The 19,483-nt window shown below is 34.3% G+C and overlaps 1 pseudogene; it reads right to left on the minus strand.

Annotated features, from left to right (window-relative positions):
• Nucleotides 1–2,853: 2,853 nt before the first annotated feature.
• LOC145246288 (U2 spliceosomal RNA) lies at nucleotides 2,854–2,991 on the minus strand (annotated as a pseudogene).
• Nucleotides 2,992–19,483: the final 16,492 nt, after the last annotated feature.

Raw genomic sequence — 19,483 nt, forward strand, 5'->3', positions numbered from 1 at the left:
ATAAAGGTTTAGTTCCAAATTGCGCGGTAAAATCCAAGGTAACTGTCCTTTAAAGTATTGAGGTAATGAGATCCAAGCTGTATATTGGGTAATCCATTTCATAGAGTAGAAATCCAAGTTGGGCATATTTCTGGAGTAATTGAAAAGATTTTTAAGGTCGGAACTTTTTATTAAAGACCTTAGTATTACTGGAATTAAACGTTAGTGAGATGGGATAGGTATAAAGGGGTAGTGGAGGGGAGAGAAATTTAAAATGAAGAGATGGATGGGGGGAGAAGACATGGATGGGGGGAAAAGAGGTAATAAAAGCAAGACTCCAAATATGACATAATGCTGCCATCCATTCTTATATAATAAAAGGTAAAGAAGCACCAAACTGTATCCCATGTCAAGAACCTTCCACAGTGAAACAATCGATTCCTCCGTTCGGTCTCGAAAGACAAAGGATACCCCCTGTAGGGGCAGCTGTGCGTAAAATAGTGAGGCAAGCCTGAATCGGCACTGTTTGAATCCGGTGGCAAGGAGAAGTCCAGGACGACTGGAAACAATGCCGAGATAAACGGAGAACACATACAGAACCTAGAAGTCCCAAATGGTTACCCAGGTTCAACGATGCTAAACTTCGGTGATCCAGCGGTAACCGATGTGTCAACGTGATTATATGAAACAGTGAAACATATACTAACTAACTGCATAGTTTTCAATCAAACACGACTAAAATACTACCAAGAAGATAATCTGAAAAACATTTTTAACAAAGTTGATTCCAAAAACCTCTTAGAATTTCTAAAAGAAACAAACGAGAGGTAGTTACCTGGAAACATGCATGTACATAAACTATTGCTTTCAAAATAATAAAAATAAATAAAAAGATTAGAAACGTCCAAATAAATTATGGGCGACTTTTTAAGTAAATAAAAAACAAATCTAAAAGGAACAAAAATATACGACATAATATAGTCGAAAAAAATTCAGAATATCTAATATATGACTAGTACCCATCAAACAGCATTATTTCTATTTAAGTTTCATTGCCAACAAAATTTCGAAAATGATAAACAGTAAATAAATAAAACAAAACAATTTTTTTCAAAATTAAATCATCCAAAAAAATTGATATGCGGTAGAATAAACCATCTAAACTAATAAGATATATTTTTTTAATTTTAATTTCTATATTTTTTTCAATTTAAATTTCTGTATTACTTTTACATTTTAACTAGCGATGGGAGGGGGCTTTGCCTGGGTAAAATACGGTCAAATATGATATTTTAATCAGTCCAGATTACGTATATATTACTATGGAGTCGCGATTTCAAAAGTGAACAAAAAAATATAGGCGCTATCAGTTAGAATCGAAACTGAAGCGTTCAAAGCTGGTGACGTTACCACTGTGCCAACGTGTCACGTATACAAATTGATTAAAAATTAAAAATAAACTCAGATGAATGTACAAAATGTATAACGATTTTTTTTTTCAATTGTGACCCATTTTTGACCCTTTAAAAACTATTTTAACCGGCTAAAGACACATAAAAACGATTCCTTTAAAATCCAATCATTTGAAGCATCCAGCTCCGCTCTGCGACTTTTAGTTTCGGAGGAGATAGTTTGAAAACATGGATACAGACCGATAGACAGACAGACAGACAGACAGACATATAGCCGTTTATATATTAGATTTCTATAATTTTGTCAATTTTAATTTCTATAAAGTAAAATAAACCAACTAAAAAAACTTAAGTCAACAGACATGGGGGTATCTTCCATCATGATAATGCTCGTCGTCATACAGTACTTCTACGATAATTTGGTTGGGAAATCTTGCCCCATCCTGCATATTCTAGTGACCCAACCTCCTCGTATTATCTATTAGTTCAAGGATTAAAAAGTATATTCAGATATTTTTATCACGAGAGATGATTGACCATGAGTTAGATTCATATTTAATATTAAAACCTAAATAATTTTTCAAGCGAAGTATTTATAAGCTCATTGACAGATGGAATTAAGTTTTAGAAAGCAAGGAGCCTTATTGTTAGGGTTAGAAATATTCCAACACAGGTTTTTATCTTGAAAACAAAATTTTAAACATGACATGTCAAAGAACCTACAGTTGATTTTTTATGCCGGGCCTTTTCGCTTCTGTGTTAATAAAACTTTTCAAATACTCTCGTGATGTTCAGCTGTATAAGGTATTAACGTTGGTCCAAATCACCTGTTCTTTCTTTTATCGGATTTTTCCGATTATTGATAATCATCGACGATATTACGATACAAAACCTATCCAAGAACATAGTCAGGCATATAAAGTACACTTTTTGAAATTTCATTAAAATCGGCCGAGTAGTTTCAGAGTCTATGCAGTACGAACACACATACACAGATAAACAGACAAAGTTCCTTTATAGATAGATAGATAGATAGATAGATAGATAGATAGATAGATAGATAGATAGATAGAAAATCTGAAAAACCGGCATTAATAGAGCCAAAAAATACATTAAACGTGTTTACAGAAAAAAATAAAATTTAATAAAGTTTTATTTTACTTGGAATTTCATGTTTGAATTTAAAGTTAAAACAAGGCCGATAGCCATTAGTCGCATGCTGTTGTGTAATGAATGAATGCGTGAATGTAGGATTGACATGAAATTCTTAAAGATAAACTAAAATGACTCAAAAATGGGCTGAAATGACTTAAATAAAAAGTAAATGACTTAGAATGACTTTAATGAACTTGAGGATGAATTGAATGACCTTAAGAATGACTTAAATGCTTAAAAAATAATTGGAATCCTTCAAAAATAACTTGAATGATCTGGAGAATGACTTGAGACTGACTGGTTGCAAAGTGGGTGATAATTTTACATTAAATTAATACCAAAAAGTGATCCCCCATTTTATATCACAAAGTTACAAACATAAGTAGAGCATGTAGTAAAAACAGATACTACACTTTGATCTTGGCCAAAAGGCCAAGAAAAGGGTATTTATTTGCTCCCCCACCGATCAAATTAGGCACAACGCCTATTTTAATGTGAGGAGTGAAGGGGAAATAGGGACCAACTCCCCGGGGAGTAGGGAAGCTAGATAGTGACAATTGGTATGAAGGGTTTCCTTTACATTGACCAAGGTCTTATATGTGGGGTTCGTATTTATTTGCTACCCCACCGAGCAAATTAGGCACAAGGCCGATTTTTAATGTGAAGAGTGAAGGGGAAATGGGGACCAGCTCCCCGGGGAGTAGGGGAGGTGGATTTAGTATGAAGGGTTGCCCTTACATTGACCAAGGTCTTATATGTAGTTTGGTATTTATTTGCTCCCCCACCGAGCAAATTAGACACGAGGCCGATTTTTAATGTGAGGAGTAAAGGGGAAATAAGGACCAGCTCTCCGGGAGGTAGGAGAGCTGGATAGTGACAATTGGTATGAAGGGTTGCCCCTACATTGACCAAGGTCTTATATGTAGTGTTGTCCCCCGCATATGGTCTTTGCTTGCAGTATCTGCCGGTCAGATACTGCATTTTGATCTTGACCAAAAGGCCAAGAAAAGGGTATTTATTTGCTCCTCCACCGATCAAATTAGGAACAAGGCCGATTTTTAATGTGGGAAGTGAATGGGAAATGGGAACACTGTCCCCGGGGAGTAGGCGAGCTGGATAGTGACAATTGGTCAATGAAGGGTTGCCCCTTCATTGACCAAGGTCATATATGTGTGACTGCCCCCACATATGGTCTTTGCTTGCAGTATCTGCCGGAACAGATACTACACTTTGATTTGGGCCAAAAGGCCAAGAAAAGGGTATTTATTTGCTACCCCACCGAGCAAATTAGGCACAAGCCTGCTTTTTAATGTGAGGAGTGAAGGAGAAATGGGGACCAACTCTCCGTGGAGTAGGGGAGTTGGATAGTAACCATTGGTATGAAGAGTTGCCCCTAAATTGACCAAGGTCTTATATGTGGGGCTGTATTTATTTATTTCCCCACTAAGCAAATTAGGCACAAGGCCGTTTTTAATGTGGAGAGAGAGGGGGAGGAGGAAGGGAAAAGGGGACCAGCTCTCGTGAGGTGGGAACTTGGAGCTAGATAGTGATTTGCCAGCTGGCCCCTGTAGGGTTGCCCCTACATGGACCAGAAGATTGCCACAAGGGCAATGGTCTTTACTTGCAGCATCTGCCGGAACAGATACAACACTTTGATCTTGGCCTAAAGGCCAAGAAAAGCGTATTTATTCGCTCCCCCATCGAGCAAATTAGGCACAAGGCCGATTTTTAATGTGAGGAGTGCAGAGGAAATGGGGACCAACTCCCCGGGGAGTAGGGGAGTTGGATGGTGACAATTGGTATGAAGGGTTGCCCCTACATTGGCCAAGGTCTTATATGTGGAGCTGCCCCCACATATGGTCTTTGCTTGCAGTATCTGCCGGACAGATGGTGTTTATTTGCTCCCCCACTGAGCAAATTAGGCACAAGGCCGTTTTTAATGTGAGGTAAAAACCAGCTCCCCTTAAAGTAGGCAAAAAGGGGTCACTCTGGTTACCAAAAATAATAATTGTCCCAGTATAGAGGGTTTCCCCTCCATTGACTGGTACAAATTATCTTAAGTGCAGCATCTGCCGGAACAGATGGTATTTATTTGCTCCCCCACTGAGCAAATTAGGCACAATGGGATATTACTTACCAAGTATGAGTAAAAATAGCAAGCGTAAACTAGAGTTATAACAGCAAATAATATATATCCAATACTTAAATTCTATAAATAACATGTATCTAACACGAATGCGTGTCACTATATATATATATATATATATATATATATATATATATATATATATACGTGTGTGTATGTATATATGTATGTATATTTATGTATTATTGAAAAATGCGAACATGAAAAGTAATATAGTCAAGCTTAAACATGGAAAAGTAAAGTACTAGTTTTTAAAACTGGAAAAGAAAAGGACAAGATATAGTAAAAAAAAATATCATAAATGTATAACTTAAAATATTGCAGCATTAAGAATTGATCATATAATGTTATAAATTGAATTTTTAAAAATTTCTAATGCTGCAGTATTTTAAGTTATCAATTTATTATATTTTTTACTAGAATCTCTTGTCATTTACTTTTCCAGTTTTAAAAACTAGTCCTTTACTTTTCCCTGTTTAAGCTTACCCATATTACTTTTCATGTTCGCATTTTTCTATAATGCATACATACATACATAAACACGCACGCGCGTGGATATATATATATATATATATATATATATATATATAGATATATATATATATATATATATATATATGCATTTTCTATAATCCATGATTTTTCCAGGCTTCCAATAAATTCACTTGTTCTTTGTTTAATTTCAGTCTTATTTTTTGCCCCCATAAACACATATGTAATAACAATGTACATCACTCGTCTGCTTTCAATAAAAAAAACCTAATTATCTCCCTTTCATGCTTTCATTTTGTCTGTTTTATGAGTTACTTCTCTTTTCGCGACAGTAGTCGCTGAAGCCAAACCAGTCATAAAAAGCGTCGCTCACCTCCTTACATATTTTTACGATTTTGAACACCAGAAAATTCATTATAACTTTTGTTTTACAGAAGGAAAATTGAAATTTTATTTCACAATATAACCGAGAAGGTGATAACTGTAATAATTGTTTAAATTTAGCCGAAATAATGAGTTAGCTGTGAAGCTTTAAAGCGGTTCTAAATGACTAAAACTGCCACTTAACCAATTATTCAAACACGGTAGTGTTTGAATGGTATATGTATATATAATGGTTAAAATGAAAAATACAACACAGGTTAACCCTATCTCATTATAACATATTTCAACTCCAAGACGAACCTTTGTAAACGAGGTGAACCAGTTAGGCTAATGTTTGACTTATAAGATATGGAAACTTAAAACCGTTTTTCTTATTTATTTATAAAAATAAATGAAAAGTTATTAATAGGAAAAAAGGGAAAAGGAATATATGATCTATATAGATATATTGTACATATTAAACATTATATATATATATATATATATATATATATATATATATATATATATTATAGCAAAAGTACCCTTCGTTGACTGGATTCAAAAACAGCCTACAGAAAATGGACTCTGATTTATTAAAGTATGATAGGTTATGAAAAGGAAGGGTTGTAAAGAGATAGCTTCGAATTTGGGGTATCAAAACCAAAGCAAAATATGATGAAAGTAAAAATAAAATAGATAACCCTCATAATTTATTATACCATACCTGTTCACACTGAAACACTTATCACAGTATTCTGTAGATCTATATTAAAAAAAACTTGTTAAACTTTGTGACATATTTCCATTCTATAGAGGTCAGGCGCGAACGAACACGCCATAATTTTATTATGCCATATTTCTTCAAACTGAAACATAATTATCAAAGTATACTTACGCAGATAGATATTTTTTTTTACAAGGTAGTCACCACTTATCAACGCCCGGAAGCCACTCAGGGATAAGGGTTATTGTGTACAGTACATTAGTGTTGAAGATTTGATAAAGTGTCTTACTTAAGAAGGCGGTTCATTAGGAATTTGTTCACATTGGACTTGAAGATATCCAGGTTGTAGTCAGGTGGGAAACGCAACCGGAGCAGAGTTCCACAGGCGTGCACTTCTAAGAAAGAAGCTCTTTTCATGGAATCTACGTTTTGATTTTGGCACAGATAAGAATTGGGGGAAATTTTTGATAGTGGTTTCAGCTAGGCGGGTGTTTTTCGTGAAAGATTAGCAAGGGGGGACCAGAGATTGGAGTTCAGACGAGCACATGTCATGGTAGTAACGATAAAACAAAGACAGGCTCGCAACGTCTATCCTGTAGGAGAGAGGCTGCAGGAAAGAGACAAGGGCATCACCCACTATGCCACGAAGCCTATTTTGTACTCTGTCAAGGCAGGATAGGCTGTTTTAGGAGCTCCTGCCCAGATGTGGCAGTAGTACTCCATCCTTGGACGTACTTGGCTTTCATACAGATAGAGAATTGCATCAGGGGTAAGATAGTTTGTGCCTATTTCCATTCTATGGAGGCCAGGCGCCAACACAGACCCCACAATTTTATTATTCCATCCCTATTTAAGTTAAAACATACTTATCAAAGTATTATTATGTATATCTATATCAAAAACACTTGTAAATGTTTTTTATTATTTTTTTATTTTTTATTTCCATACTTTGTGGACCAGGCGTGTACGCAAACCCCACAATTTTAATGAATCATCATTATGCCAGGTCAAACATACCCATTCCTGTGTCTCGATACATCTTCTATCATTATATGTGATCAGTTTTCTATAATAGTCAACCACATAGGAGCCTATTCGTGACCAGACACACACACAGACGTTCAGCTTTATATAATATATATATATATATATATATATATATATATACATATATATATATAGTAATTTATAAAATATACATGGCGATTAAGCTACACTGAATATTCTGCGTTTCATCCACTATAGGATTCGTCAGGCTTATGGGCATAAAAAGTCAATTACATTGACGAATCCTATAGTGGATGAAACGCAGAATATTCAGTGTAGCTTAATCGCCATATATATTTTATAAATTACTAACTAGCTCTACCTACGTATTGAGCACTTTTGAGGTAAATACTAAAAGTTTACGCATAAATCTATACTTTCGTATATTAGGTTTATGTGAGTAAATGAAGTCGTTATATATATATATATATATATATATATATATATATATATATATATATATATATATATATATATATATATATATTTATATACACACACCATGGAAAAGACGACATGATCCTATTTCCCTTTGATGAAAACCGTTTTTTTTTTTTGCTTTGATTTGTATTTTTGTTTTCTTTTTTTTTTTAGACCATCTACTAGTTGATCAGTCGTATGCAAATATAAAGAGCGATAGGAGCCTTTTCTCGTGTCTGAAAGTAACACAATGTTCAACGAGCGGGATCATGCTCCCTACTGATCCAAGTTATGTCAACATTGTCAGCACTTTCGAAGCACATTGCTGGATTGACGCGAATAACAGGAACGGGTCCAGGGTGATGAAAACAAAGTTTTCGGTCACGGTTATGGTCTTTGGTGTGGTTTCAAGTGAGGGCCACACCATGCTACCTCACATCTTCAGAGTCTGCTTGAAAGTCAACACTAAAGAGTACCTGGGTGTGCTGAAGAGTGTGGTGAATCCCTGGTGTAATCAGGTGGCCGCTGACAAACCCTGGGTATGGCAGCCAAACTAGGCGCCAACCTACAAGTCCCAGGCTCAGCTTCAGAAAGAAGTGCTACGACTTAGTACCCATATTTTACTGACTCCTTCCTCCTCCAACCTTAACCCGTTGGACTAATTCGTTTTGACATACGTCGAAAACATCACAAATATGACAGCCCACAAAAGATAGCTTGGTCGCCGCCATCCGCCGAGTATACCCCGAGTTCCCGTCGACACATGTGAAAAAAGCATGCCCCAGTTCCGGAACCGTATCGAGCCGGTGATTGAGGCTGAAGGCGGCTACATTGAATAGATATCAGCCTTACTACATAATCAATTTACCTGAATTGATTTTGTTCAATAAAAGTTTTAAAATAAAGCTGTAGTATTGTTTTCTTTAGGGCAACAAATTTATCGTTTCACCCCGTATATTTTTTTTATGCTCCTGTTTTGCTGCTCTAAAGCTTATTAGCCTAGTATGACTGTAATAGAGCTCGAACCTCGAACCATAGTTTTTTTTAATTTTACATATATGTGTGTGTGTGTGTGTGTGTGTGTGTGTGTGTGTATGTGTGTGTGTGTGTGTGTGTGCGTGCGTGCGTGCGTGCGTGCGTGAGTGGGTGGCCGTGTGCGTTTGTATACGCATAAACTTAATATAATCTCATCAAAGCAATCATCTATGTGTTGACCATGTCAATCTTATTACCGTAAAATTGCGTAACAACAACTACTTTACAGCGAAATTCCTCCCTACACCTGTATGTTTTTACCCTCTATCCTAGATATCTAAATATTTCGTTCTTAGTGTGCTTATCGCTAGACATCACATTTCTTATCTGTTAGCTAGCACCACCTCTTCCCTTTGAGAGAAGCATTAAGCTTCGAAATACCTATATCCCTTATACTTAATGATGTAATATTCTCATTGAACGAATGATCAAATTTTTTAAATTTCATTAGTATATATTTTGTATTGTCGTTTTTTCTTTTATTATTCCGATAAGTCTTTATTTAACTAATTCTTCTAATTATTTTTGGTTATCCCCGTATATATATATATATATATATATATATATATATATATATATATATATATGTTGGAACGAGTAATCGGAATCGTGAATTGAAAATATAGGAAGTATTTAGGGTATCGGAATCGGTATCAGAATCTGGAAAATATGTACCTATTTCCGATGCGGAAAACGATTCTTTTAATTGTCGTTTTTTTTTATTTTGTTTCAACAAAAATCTTCTACTATTGGTACTAATGATAAAATGAAAAATATTTATCTCTTTTAAAATACCAGTGAAGCTAAAATCGATAGATCACCATTCACAAGTGTGTGTTTTTTTTACGTTTTGGAAAATATATGCACATCGAAAATGTGTGTTTTAGGTAATTAGGGGAAAATATTTACTTTATAGTTAAATATTTAGAGATTAATAAAACAATTGGAAAGTGAATCGAAAATTGTATCGGAATCGGGAAAAATATTGGAATTGTTCAATCACTAGTATATATATATATATATATATATATATATATATATATATATATATATATATATATATATATATATATATATAAGAGAAAGAAAATTAAAACTGAAAGTTGAACATTACAATCAAAATTTATTGTTCGACTGAATACTCCAAAAATCAATTTACAAAGTCCTTATTCCGCGGAGTTTCAAAGAATGCTTATCTTGTTATTCTTCTCATCAGGGGACATAAAGAAATCAGCAAATTATATGTGTAGCAAGGCTAGAATTAGCTAGTTAAGGCATTAAGTGAAAACGCAATTTATTATAGTTATAAATTGCCAAATAAAAAAAAGTGAAAAAATGTTGGATATGTAAAAAAATATATATATAAAATGAAACCGCGCATAATATATATATATATATATATATATATATATATATATATAACTACTTCATTTATTCACATAAATTTAATATACGAAAGTATACATTTATGCGTAAACTTTAAGTATTTACTTCAAAAGTGCTCAATACGTAGGTAGAGCTAGTTACTAATTTATAAAATATATATGGCGATTAAGCCACACTGAATATTCTGCGTTTCATCCAACTATAGGATTCGTCAGGCTTATGCGCATAAGCCTGACGAATCCTATAGTTGGATGAAACGCAGAATATTCAGTGTAGCTTAATCGCCATATATATTTTATAAATTAGTATATATATATATATATATATATATATATATATATATATATATATATATATATATATATAGCATTAAATAAAATATTTGTATATATATATAATTTATATATAATACACACACAAATATATACCTTAACCATATATATATACGTTATATATATATATATATATATATATATATACCTTAACCATATATATATGTTATATATATATATATATATATACCTTAACCATATATATATACGTTATATATATATATATATATACGTTATATATATATATATATATATATATATATATATATATACCTTAAACATTGACTATATATACATATACATAAGATATCTATGTGTGCGTGCGTGAATGATGGTGTGCGTTTGTGCATGCATAAAGTGAATATAATCTCGTGGCAATTATCTTTGTGTTGACCATGTCAATCTTATCACCGTAATACTGCATAACAACAACTGCTTTACAACGAACTAATTTGTATTTTAATCAGGATTCCCTCAATTTGCCCTTAAGATAATTCAGCCGAAGGTTGATTGAGTTTAATATGGTTCGAACCTGTCGCATATACAATCGTTTCTGTCCAACAGGTTCGTTTAAAAGTAAACCACGTTTTCTATTTTATTGACATCAGGAAATTCTGACCATATGCATTAAACTGGGGGAGACGTGTTTTAATATTTTATCCTACACATTTAACAATCGCATAGTATTCTTACTGTTTACTTGGCGGTGTTTTGGTTTCTATTAAACTGCGTATCCACCCTGTTTGGTTAATATCATATTTATATGTGCATATTACGAACTGGATTTCTATAAATGCCCGCTTACCTGACGTAACCTGCTGGAATACCGAGGGACACCGAGAAAATTTTGCAAACGCTTGGAAAGATAAAATAAGAAAATTGATCTGATACGAATTACAATTTTGAAAAAAAAAAGAAAAATGTTAAAATAAAATATAATAACTATCATAATTTTTATGAATGACTATGTGTGTGTGTGTGTGTGTGTGTGTGTGTGTGTGTGTGTGTGTGTGTGTGTGTGTGTGTGTGTGAGTGTAAATACTTAGAAACATTTTTTGTGTGATTAAAAATTATCTTTTAGGGTTAGGGTTAAGCTTAGGGTTAGTACTCCAATCGATAACAATATGTTCCGAGCCTACCTTTCATTCTATTGTAATAATAATAATAATAATAATAATAATAATAATAAATGGTGTAATCTTAAAGAATCTACTGAGAGCACTTTGATGGTAGCCCAGAAACAATCCACGTACTACATCCGTAAAACACTACATCGAGAAATGTGCAGAATCACCGATATGCAAATTGTATAATGAAACGGAGAAAACATTAGCGTATATTATATCAGAATGTTTTGTGCTGGCTCAACATCAATATAAAAAATGGTGACACGATAATTCATGCAGTTCATATACTGCTAACTCTATCAATTTGATCACAATGATTATAAACCAAAAGTGACACAGGAAAGCAACAAAATCAAATTCCTTTGGGACATGCATATACAAACTTATGAAGTCTTTGAATACTTTAAACTCCCCTGATTTCCAGTGAACTCCGCCTATTTGGATAACCTTTTCAAATGAATTTGCATCACTGAAACGGACGCTTACCATTAACTTACTCATTGGTCATCAATGGAGTTTGTGTAGCAATAAGCCTTCTCAATGTCACAGTCCTCTTCGTACTCATTCAGTTGATGTATAATTAGTGCTTTCTATCTTTGGTTTTTCCATCCTTCTCAGCCCTTGTCTGCTATATTGTATGGTATCAGATCATGCAGGTACTACAGTTATACACATTTTTATTGGGAGAAGGGGGTACACTGTTGTACTGTTTCAAGTTTTATCGTTCCATGCGGTGTTCCTCTATCTGTTTGTTTTTACGTCTGTTGCAATTTATATATAGCCAGTTAGCGTATGTAACTCATATGTATTAGTTTCCGCGTTTAAGGGTGTTCCTTCAGATTTCAGCCGTTGTTATTATTGCTATTCGTTGTATCTTCTCAGTCATCCTCATGGCCCCATTTTCCCCTTTTTTACGAAGGTTTTTACGGGATTGTTTCTAGTGTTCTTGCGATTATTGTTGTTCTCTTGACATTCTTCATCTTCCATATCACTTTCAGCTCTCTGGCCAGTTCCGTATATTTGCGCCACTTCTCAGTCACTTTGATATATTATTATAACAAAACAAATAATATATATATATATATATATATATATATATATATATATATATATATATATATATATATATATGTATGTATGTATGTATGTATATATAAGAGAGAGCGAGAAAGAGAGAGAGAGATCTTGATAGGAAAATATAATAGTATGCTTGTATATACATTAGGTAATCTTTGCTTTCCTATATTTCCTGGTGTTACCAGATCGGGCTGTCTAAAGATATTGACTTCCTGAGACGAAATACACCTAAAATTGATGCTTTTTTCGTTTTTCTACTTCCTTTTGCAAAACTCAATTATGTTTTGTGAAACCAAAACCAAAAACAACATCCCACTTTTCCCCTCTTTTCCTTCTTCCCGTTTCTGCTTTCTCTTTCTATTTCCCCAACTCCCTGACTGGTTTCCTAACTTACAATATACCAAACATTAATACTGTAACCCTTTTCCCTCTTCCATTTGCAAAACCAATATTCTCCAGGCCAGGAAACAAAAAACGATAAAATCCACTATAAAACAACAAAACCAAACACTACAAACCAGCGATTGAAGATACAAAGAACTTGTAGAATAAAAACCTTCTACAAAATAACTGGATGCAACATGAATACTATTTTCAAAATAACTGAATTCGGTATTAAATAACAAGGGTTGATATGCCGTAAAACAGAACAACTCTCTATTTCTGGGCAAAAGAGGAAGGACCTGAAAATGACAGTCGTGACAAAATGATCGCGTTGTTGTTTCAAAACAGCCGAGTTAGAAGCGATTTAACTTCTCCTGATAAATATTATATACAAAGAAGACACCAGCCGGTACAGAGCCAGAATCTGTATCGTTTCATTCGAAGGGGGAAAATAAACGGAGTTACATCGAGAGGAAAAGATAGATATGGACAGAAACTCTTATAAGACAAGTGCGTTTCCCAATAGGGAAGAGATAGGGTTTGCTTCATCCTCAGGGATTTAGAGACAAATGCAGATGGCATTGACGTTGGCAATGGTCTTGTTCATACCGACGGACGTGGTATTAAATGGTGGGGTTAAAGGGAGCAAACAAACGTTTAGGAATTAAAAAATCGTTGTTTCAAAACAGCCGAGTTAGAAGCGATTTAACTTCTCCTGATAAATATTATATACAAAGAAGACACCAGCCGGTACAGAGCCAGAATCTGTATCGTTTCATTCGAAGGGGGAAAATAAACGGAGTTACATCGAGAGGAAAAGATAGATATGGACAGAAACTCTTATAAGACAAGTGCGTTTCCCAATAGGGAAGAGATAGGGTTTGCTTCATCCTCAGGGATTTAGAGACAAATGCAGATGGCATTGACGTTGGCAATGGTCTTGTTCATACCGACGGACGTGGTATTAAATGGTGGGGTTAAAGGGAGCAAACAAACGTTTAGGAATTAAAAAATCGTTCGAGATACCAAAGGCATGACAGGCGATACCGGCAAACATCAAGAGAATGAAAATGACACTGTTAGGGTGATGGGGTAGTTGCCGTTCTTTTTAGAGTTACGTTTTGGCAGTCGCTGCATTATGTCAGCGTCAGAAAACATGAAACTGTGAAACATACTTATTATAATCTCTCCAGTCGGTTATTGTTATCAAACATTACATTTGGTTTAAACGTTCTAAATATGCACGCATTGTTTGGGTTATCATCTGTTTTCATCTTGACTATTATTTTCACAATTTGACCGATGTAATCTCCGATCTTCTTCAGGTGTATCTTGTCGAACTCGGGAATCTGCACGGAATTTCGAACGGAACCTTTTATTTAATCCAATGTTCTCATGATGTGAATAGGTGCGAATAATCCAAATAATACGGATAATCAATTCTCATTTAAAATTCGGAAACATCAATCCTAAATATGTATTTTTTTTAAAAATGTCAATATTGTATGATTGTGCATTTTACTATTATATCTATAACAGCAGGCCGCCAGGTCTTGCCCGCGCGTAAAACAAGCTTAAATATATTATATTTATAGAGTTTTGGTATTCTCTAGCCAATTTTCTATTTAATATTATATTGTACCTAATGTATAATAATGATTTCAAAAGTCATAAGAAATGATGTCGGTGCCATCAGTTGGAATTGAAACCAAAACTTTAAGCGCTCATGGCGTAGTCGTTACTGTCTGAGCTATCGACAGATGGAACAGAAAGCGTTAAAACTTAAGCGGCTTGAATGAATAAATGTATATTTTCCCGTGCGGAGAATTAAGAGTTTAGTGTACTTACTCCTGCTTTAACTACTTATCTTAAAATTTAATTCCTAAGTCGCTATTTTTAAATTCCCTATACATCAAGTTTTAAGTCTGTAGACGAAAAAATGAAAGTGGAGTTTGTGGGGCCCGTTCTGCATACATATATAAGGCCACTTATATATATATATATATATATATATATATATATATATATATATATATATATATATATATATACTAGCATGGGTGCCCGGCGTTGCCTGGGTGTTTGAAGGTGTATGCTGAGCAAAATAAAAAAGGCAATTTTCTTCATTTTGACCCCTATTATGACGCCTGAACATTTATTCTTTTGGGTTCAAATCAAATTATTAAGTTAGATCCATGTCCAAGAATCTATATCTAAAATTTCAAGTGTTTAGACCCAAAATTGGTGGAGAAGTTTCGTAGAGTTCTCAAAGGTAAAATCTTTGAAATTTGACCCCTTAACAGCCAACTTTCTGGCCGAAAACCGATCACATCTCTGTGGACTCCATAACTGCGGGCCGATTTTAGTGAAATTTCATACAAATTCACTGTATGTATCTGGGCGTGTTCTTATATAGGTTTTGTATCGGAATATTTTCAATACGTATCGATAATAGAAAAATCCGATGAATAATGGAACAAACGATTTTGACTAAACTTAACATTTTATACAGCCTAACGTCACAAATGCATTTTAGAAATTTTATTACTACACAAGCAGAACGCATAAAAATCATCAATAGCTTCTTTAAGATGACAGGGGCCCATTTGAAATAAGTGTTTCTGCTTAGAGTACAATTAAACCAGGATACTTTTTCATTTTAAAATATAATTTGATTATTATTATTATTACTAGCATTTCAGCCCGGCGTTGCCCGGGTGTTTGAAGGTGTATGTTGAGCATAAAAAAACGGTCAATTTTTTTTAACGTTGACCCCTATTATGACCCCTTAACATTTATTGTTTTAGGCTCAAATCAAGTTATTAAGTTAGATCCATGTCCAAGAAACCTAAACTTAAAATTTCAAGTGTTTAGACCTAAAATTGGCGCAGGAGTTTGGTAGAGTTCTCAAAGGTCAAATCATTGAACTTTGTCCCCTTAACAGCGAAATTTCTGGCCAAAAACGAGATACAAAGATTTTTCCAAGTCTCAATACGCTGTATATCAAATTTCGAGTCTGTAGACTGAAAATTGACAGAGTTATTGCGTAGGAAGATGTTTTGGGCTAAAATCAAGTTATTAAGTTAGATCCATGTCCAAGGAATCTGTATCTAAAATTTAAAGTGTTTATAACCAAAACTGGCGGAGGAGTTTGGTAGAGTTCTCAAAGGTCAAATCGTTTAATTTTGACCCCTTAACAGCTAAATTCCTGGCCGAAGACGGATTACAAAGATTTTTCTAAATCTCAGTACGCTATATATCAAATTTCAAGTCTGTAGACAGAAAATTGACAGAGTTATTGCGTAGGGAAATGTACACAGACAGACAGACACACACACACATACACACACAGACATTTTCACTTTTATATATATATACTAGCATTTGAACCTAGCGTTGCCCGGGTGTTTGGAGGTGTATGTTGCACAACAAAAAAAAGTGGCCAATTTTTTTTAATTTTGACCCCTGTTATCACCCCCTAACATTTATTTTTGGGGCTCAAATCAAGTTATTAAGTTAGATCCATGTCCAAGGAATCTATATCTAAACTTTCCAGTGTTTAGACCCAAAATTCTCGGAGGAGTTTGGAAGAGTTCTCAAAAGTCAAATTGTTGAACTTTGACCCTTTAACAGCCAAATTTCTCGTCGAAAATTGATTACAAATATTTTCCCAGATCTCAGTACCCTGTATATCAAATTTCGAGTCTGTAGACTTAAAATTGACAAAGTTATTACGTAGGAAATGTACACACACACACACACACGCACACACACACACACACACACATTCACTTTTATATACATACTAGCATTTCAGCCCGGCGTAGCCCGGGCGTTTGGATGTGTATGTAAGGCATAAAAAAGCGGTCAATTTGTTTAACATTGACCCCTATTATGACATTTAACATTTATTGTTTTGGGCTCATATCAAGTTATTAAGTTAGATCCATGTCCAAGGAACCTATATCTAAAAATTTTAGTGTTTAGACCTTAAATTGCCGAGGAGTTTGGTAGAGTTCTCAAAGGTTAAATTGTTGAACTTGTACCCTTTAACATCTAAATTTCCGCCCGAACACGGATTACAAAGATTTTCGCAAATCTCAGTACCCTGTATATCAAATTTCGAGTTTGTAAACTGAAAATTGACAAAGTTATTGCGCAGGAACATGTACACACACAGACACACAGACACTTTCACTTTTATAGTTAAAACAAAACTATATACGTACTAGCATTTCAGCCCGGCGTTGCCCGGGTTTTCAGAGGGGTATGCTGAGCAAAAAATAAACAAAAAAGGTCAATTTCTTTTTAATTTGACCCCTATTATGACGCCTTTACATTTATTGTTTGGGATTCAAATGAAGTTATTAAGTTAGATCCATGTCCAGGGAATCTATATGTAAAATTTCAAGTGTTTAGACCCAAAAATTATCGGAGGAGTTTGGTAGAGTTCTCAAAGGTCAAATCGTTGAACTTTGGCCGTGTAACAGCCACCTTTCTGGCCGAAAACCGATCACATCGATTTTCCCAAATCTCAGTACTGTGTATATGCATAGGGAAATGTGCACAGATACACAGACACACACACACAGACACGTTCACTTTTATAGATATATAGATATAGATGGATTATTATTATTATTATTATTATTATTATTATCTATAAAAAATCTTTATAGAATCAACAATGCGTTCTCTACAGTGCAATGTACATTACAATTTACTGTGGACTAAGTCACTGCGGAGAGGCATGTGAAGCTTTTTTCAGATCCACAGCGATGGGTCCCCTACTATAGCGGGTAACTAGTCGATTTGATTGAAAAACAGGCGATTTCACCAATTTCGATGGCAATAAAAATATGGGAGTGGGAAACATTCGTTGATCATCATTCAATCTTAGGCAATGTCGGGTCTTACTGCTAGTATATATATATATATATATATATATATATATATATATATATATATATATATATATATAAGAAACTTTGTCTCTGTGTCTGTGTGAGTTCGTTCCCTATGAACTCGAAAACGATTGGGTCAATTTTTATGAAAGCTCACACAAAGGTTCTTTCTGTGCCTGGCAGTGTTTTTAAATAGGTTTCGTGTCAGAATGTCTTTTGATATGTACCGATCATCGAAATGATCCGTTGAACGAATGTACAGGCTATTTTGACCAACGTTAACATCTTTCACGGCCTAACATCACAAATATGACAGGGGCACCTTCGAAATGAATGTTTTCATTGAAGCACAATTTCGCAATGATACTTGACTTTTTCATTTTAAACTTAAAGTCAAGGCATTATCACAGAACAACCCGTAATGCTAGGCATATAAGATCTATAATAGGTTCTTTGACAAAGGCGCGTTCAAAATGTATGTTTATGCTTAGAGCATAATTGAAGCATGGGTTTTGACTTTTGCATTTTAAACTTTAATGCAAGCCGTTACATATAAAAAATAATGTTAAATATAATCAGTAAGTTCTCTTCAATGCAATGTAGACTACGATATATTGTAGACTTAGTTACTGCGAGAGGTATGTGAAGCTTCCTCCAGGTGCATCGCGATGGGTTGCTAATTAAAGCAGGCAATCAATTGATTTGAATGAAAAATGGGCTATTACATCGATTTCGATGATAATAGAAATATAGGAACGTGAAACAGTTGTTGATCATTATTCAATCCCGGGCAACGTCAGGTTACCTCGTTAGTATATATAAGGCACTTTGTTCATGTGTGTATTTGTGTGTGAGAGTTCGTTCTCTATTGATTCCAAAACAGTTGGGTCAATTTTTTTTTTTTTTAATTTCACACATACGTACTTTATGTATCTGGGAGTGTTTTCAGAAAGATGTTATATCGGATTGTCTCCGATAAGTACACAAAAATCAACAATCAGAAAAATTCCTTTAAAAAAGGAACAGTTCGATTTTGACTAAAGTTAACACCCTTATGCAGCCTAGCATCACACGATTATTTGAGAAGTTTACTCATCGGACAAGCAGAAGGGCTCCGCGTATAAAATCAACAGTAGGTTCTTTGATTAGACAGTGGCGCGTTGGAAATTAATGTCTTTGTTTAGAACACAATTGAACCATTATACAAGACTTTACATTTTAAACTGTAATTAATAGCGATTATACAAAAATAATTTTGTAATCTCAAGAATACTAGGTTCTCTACAGTGCAATGTAAATTACAATGTATTACAGACATAATCACTGTGTGGAAGCATATTAAGCTTCCTTGTTGTGTACTGCTGTGAGTTTCCCACTAGGTCAGACAATCAATCAATCGGTTTAATTGAAAATTAGGTGATTCCACCGATTTCAATGACATTAAAAGTATTGGAAGTTTATCCTCATTACATCCTAGGCAACGTTGGGTTTCTCTGA

This window comes from Euprymna scolopes, chromosome 23 (genome assembly GCF_053919585.1).
Source record: "Euprymna scolopes isolate OS-2025 chromosome 23, ASM5391958v1, whole genome shotgun sequence".
Taxonomy (NCBI): Eukaryota; Metazoa; Mollusca; class Cephalopoda; order Sepiida; family Sepiolidae; genus Euprymna; species Euprymna scolopes.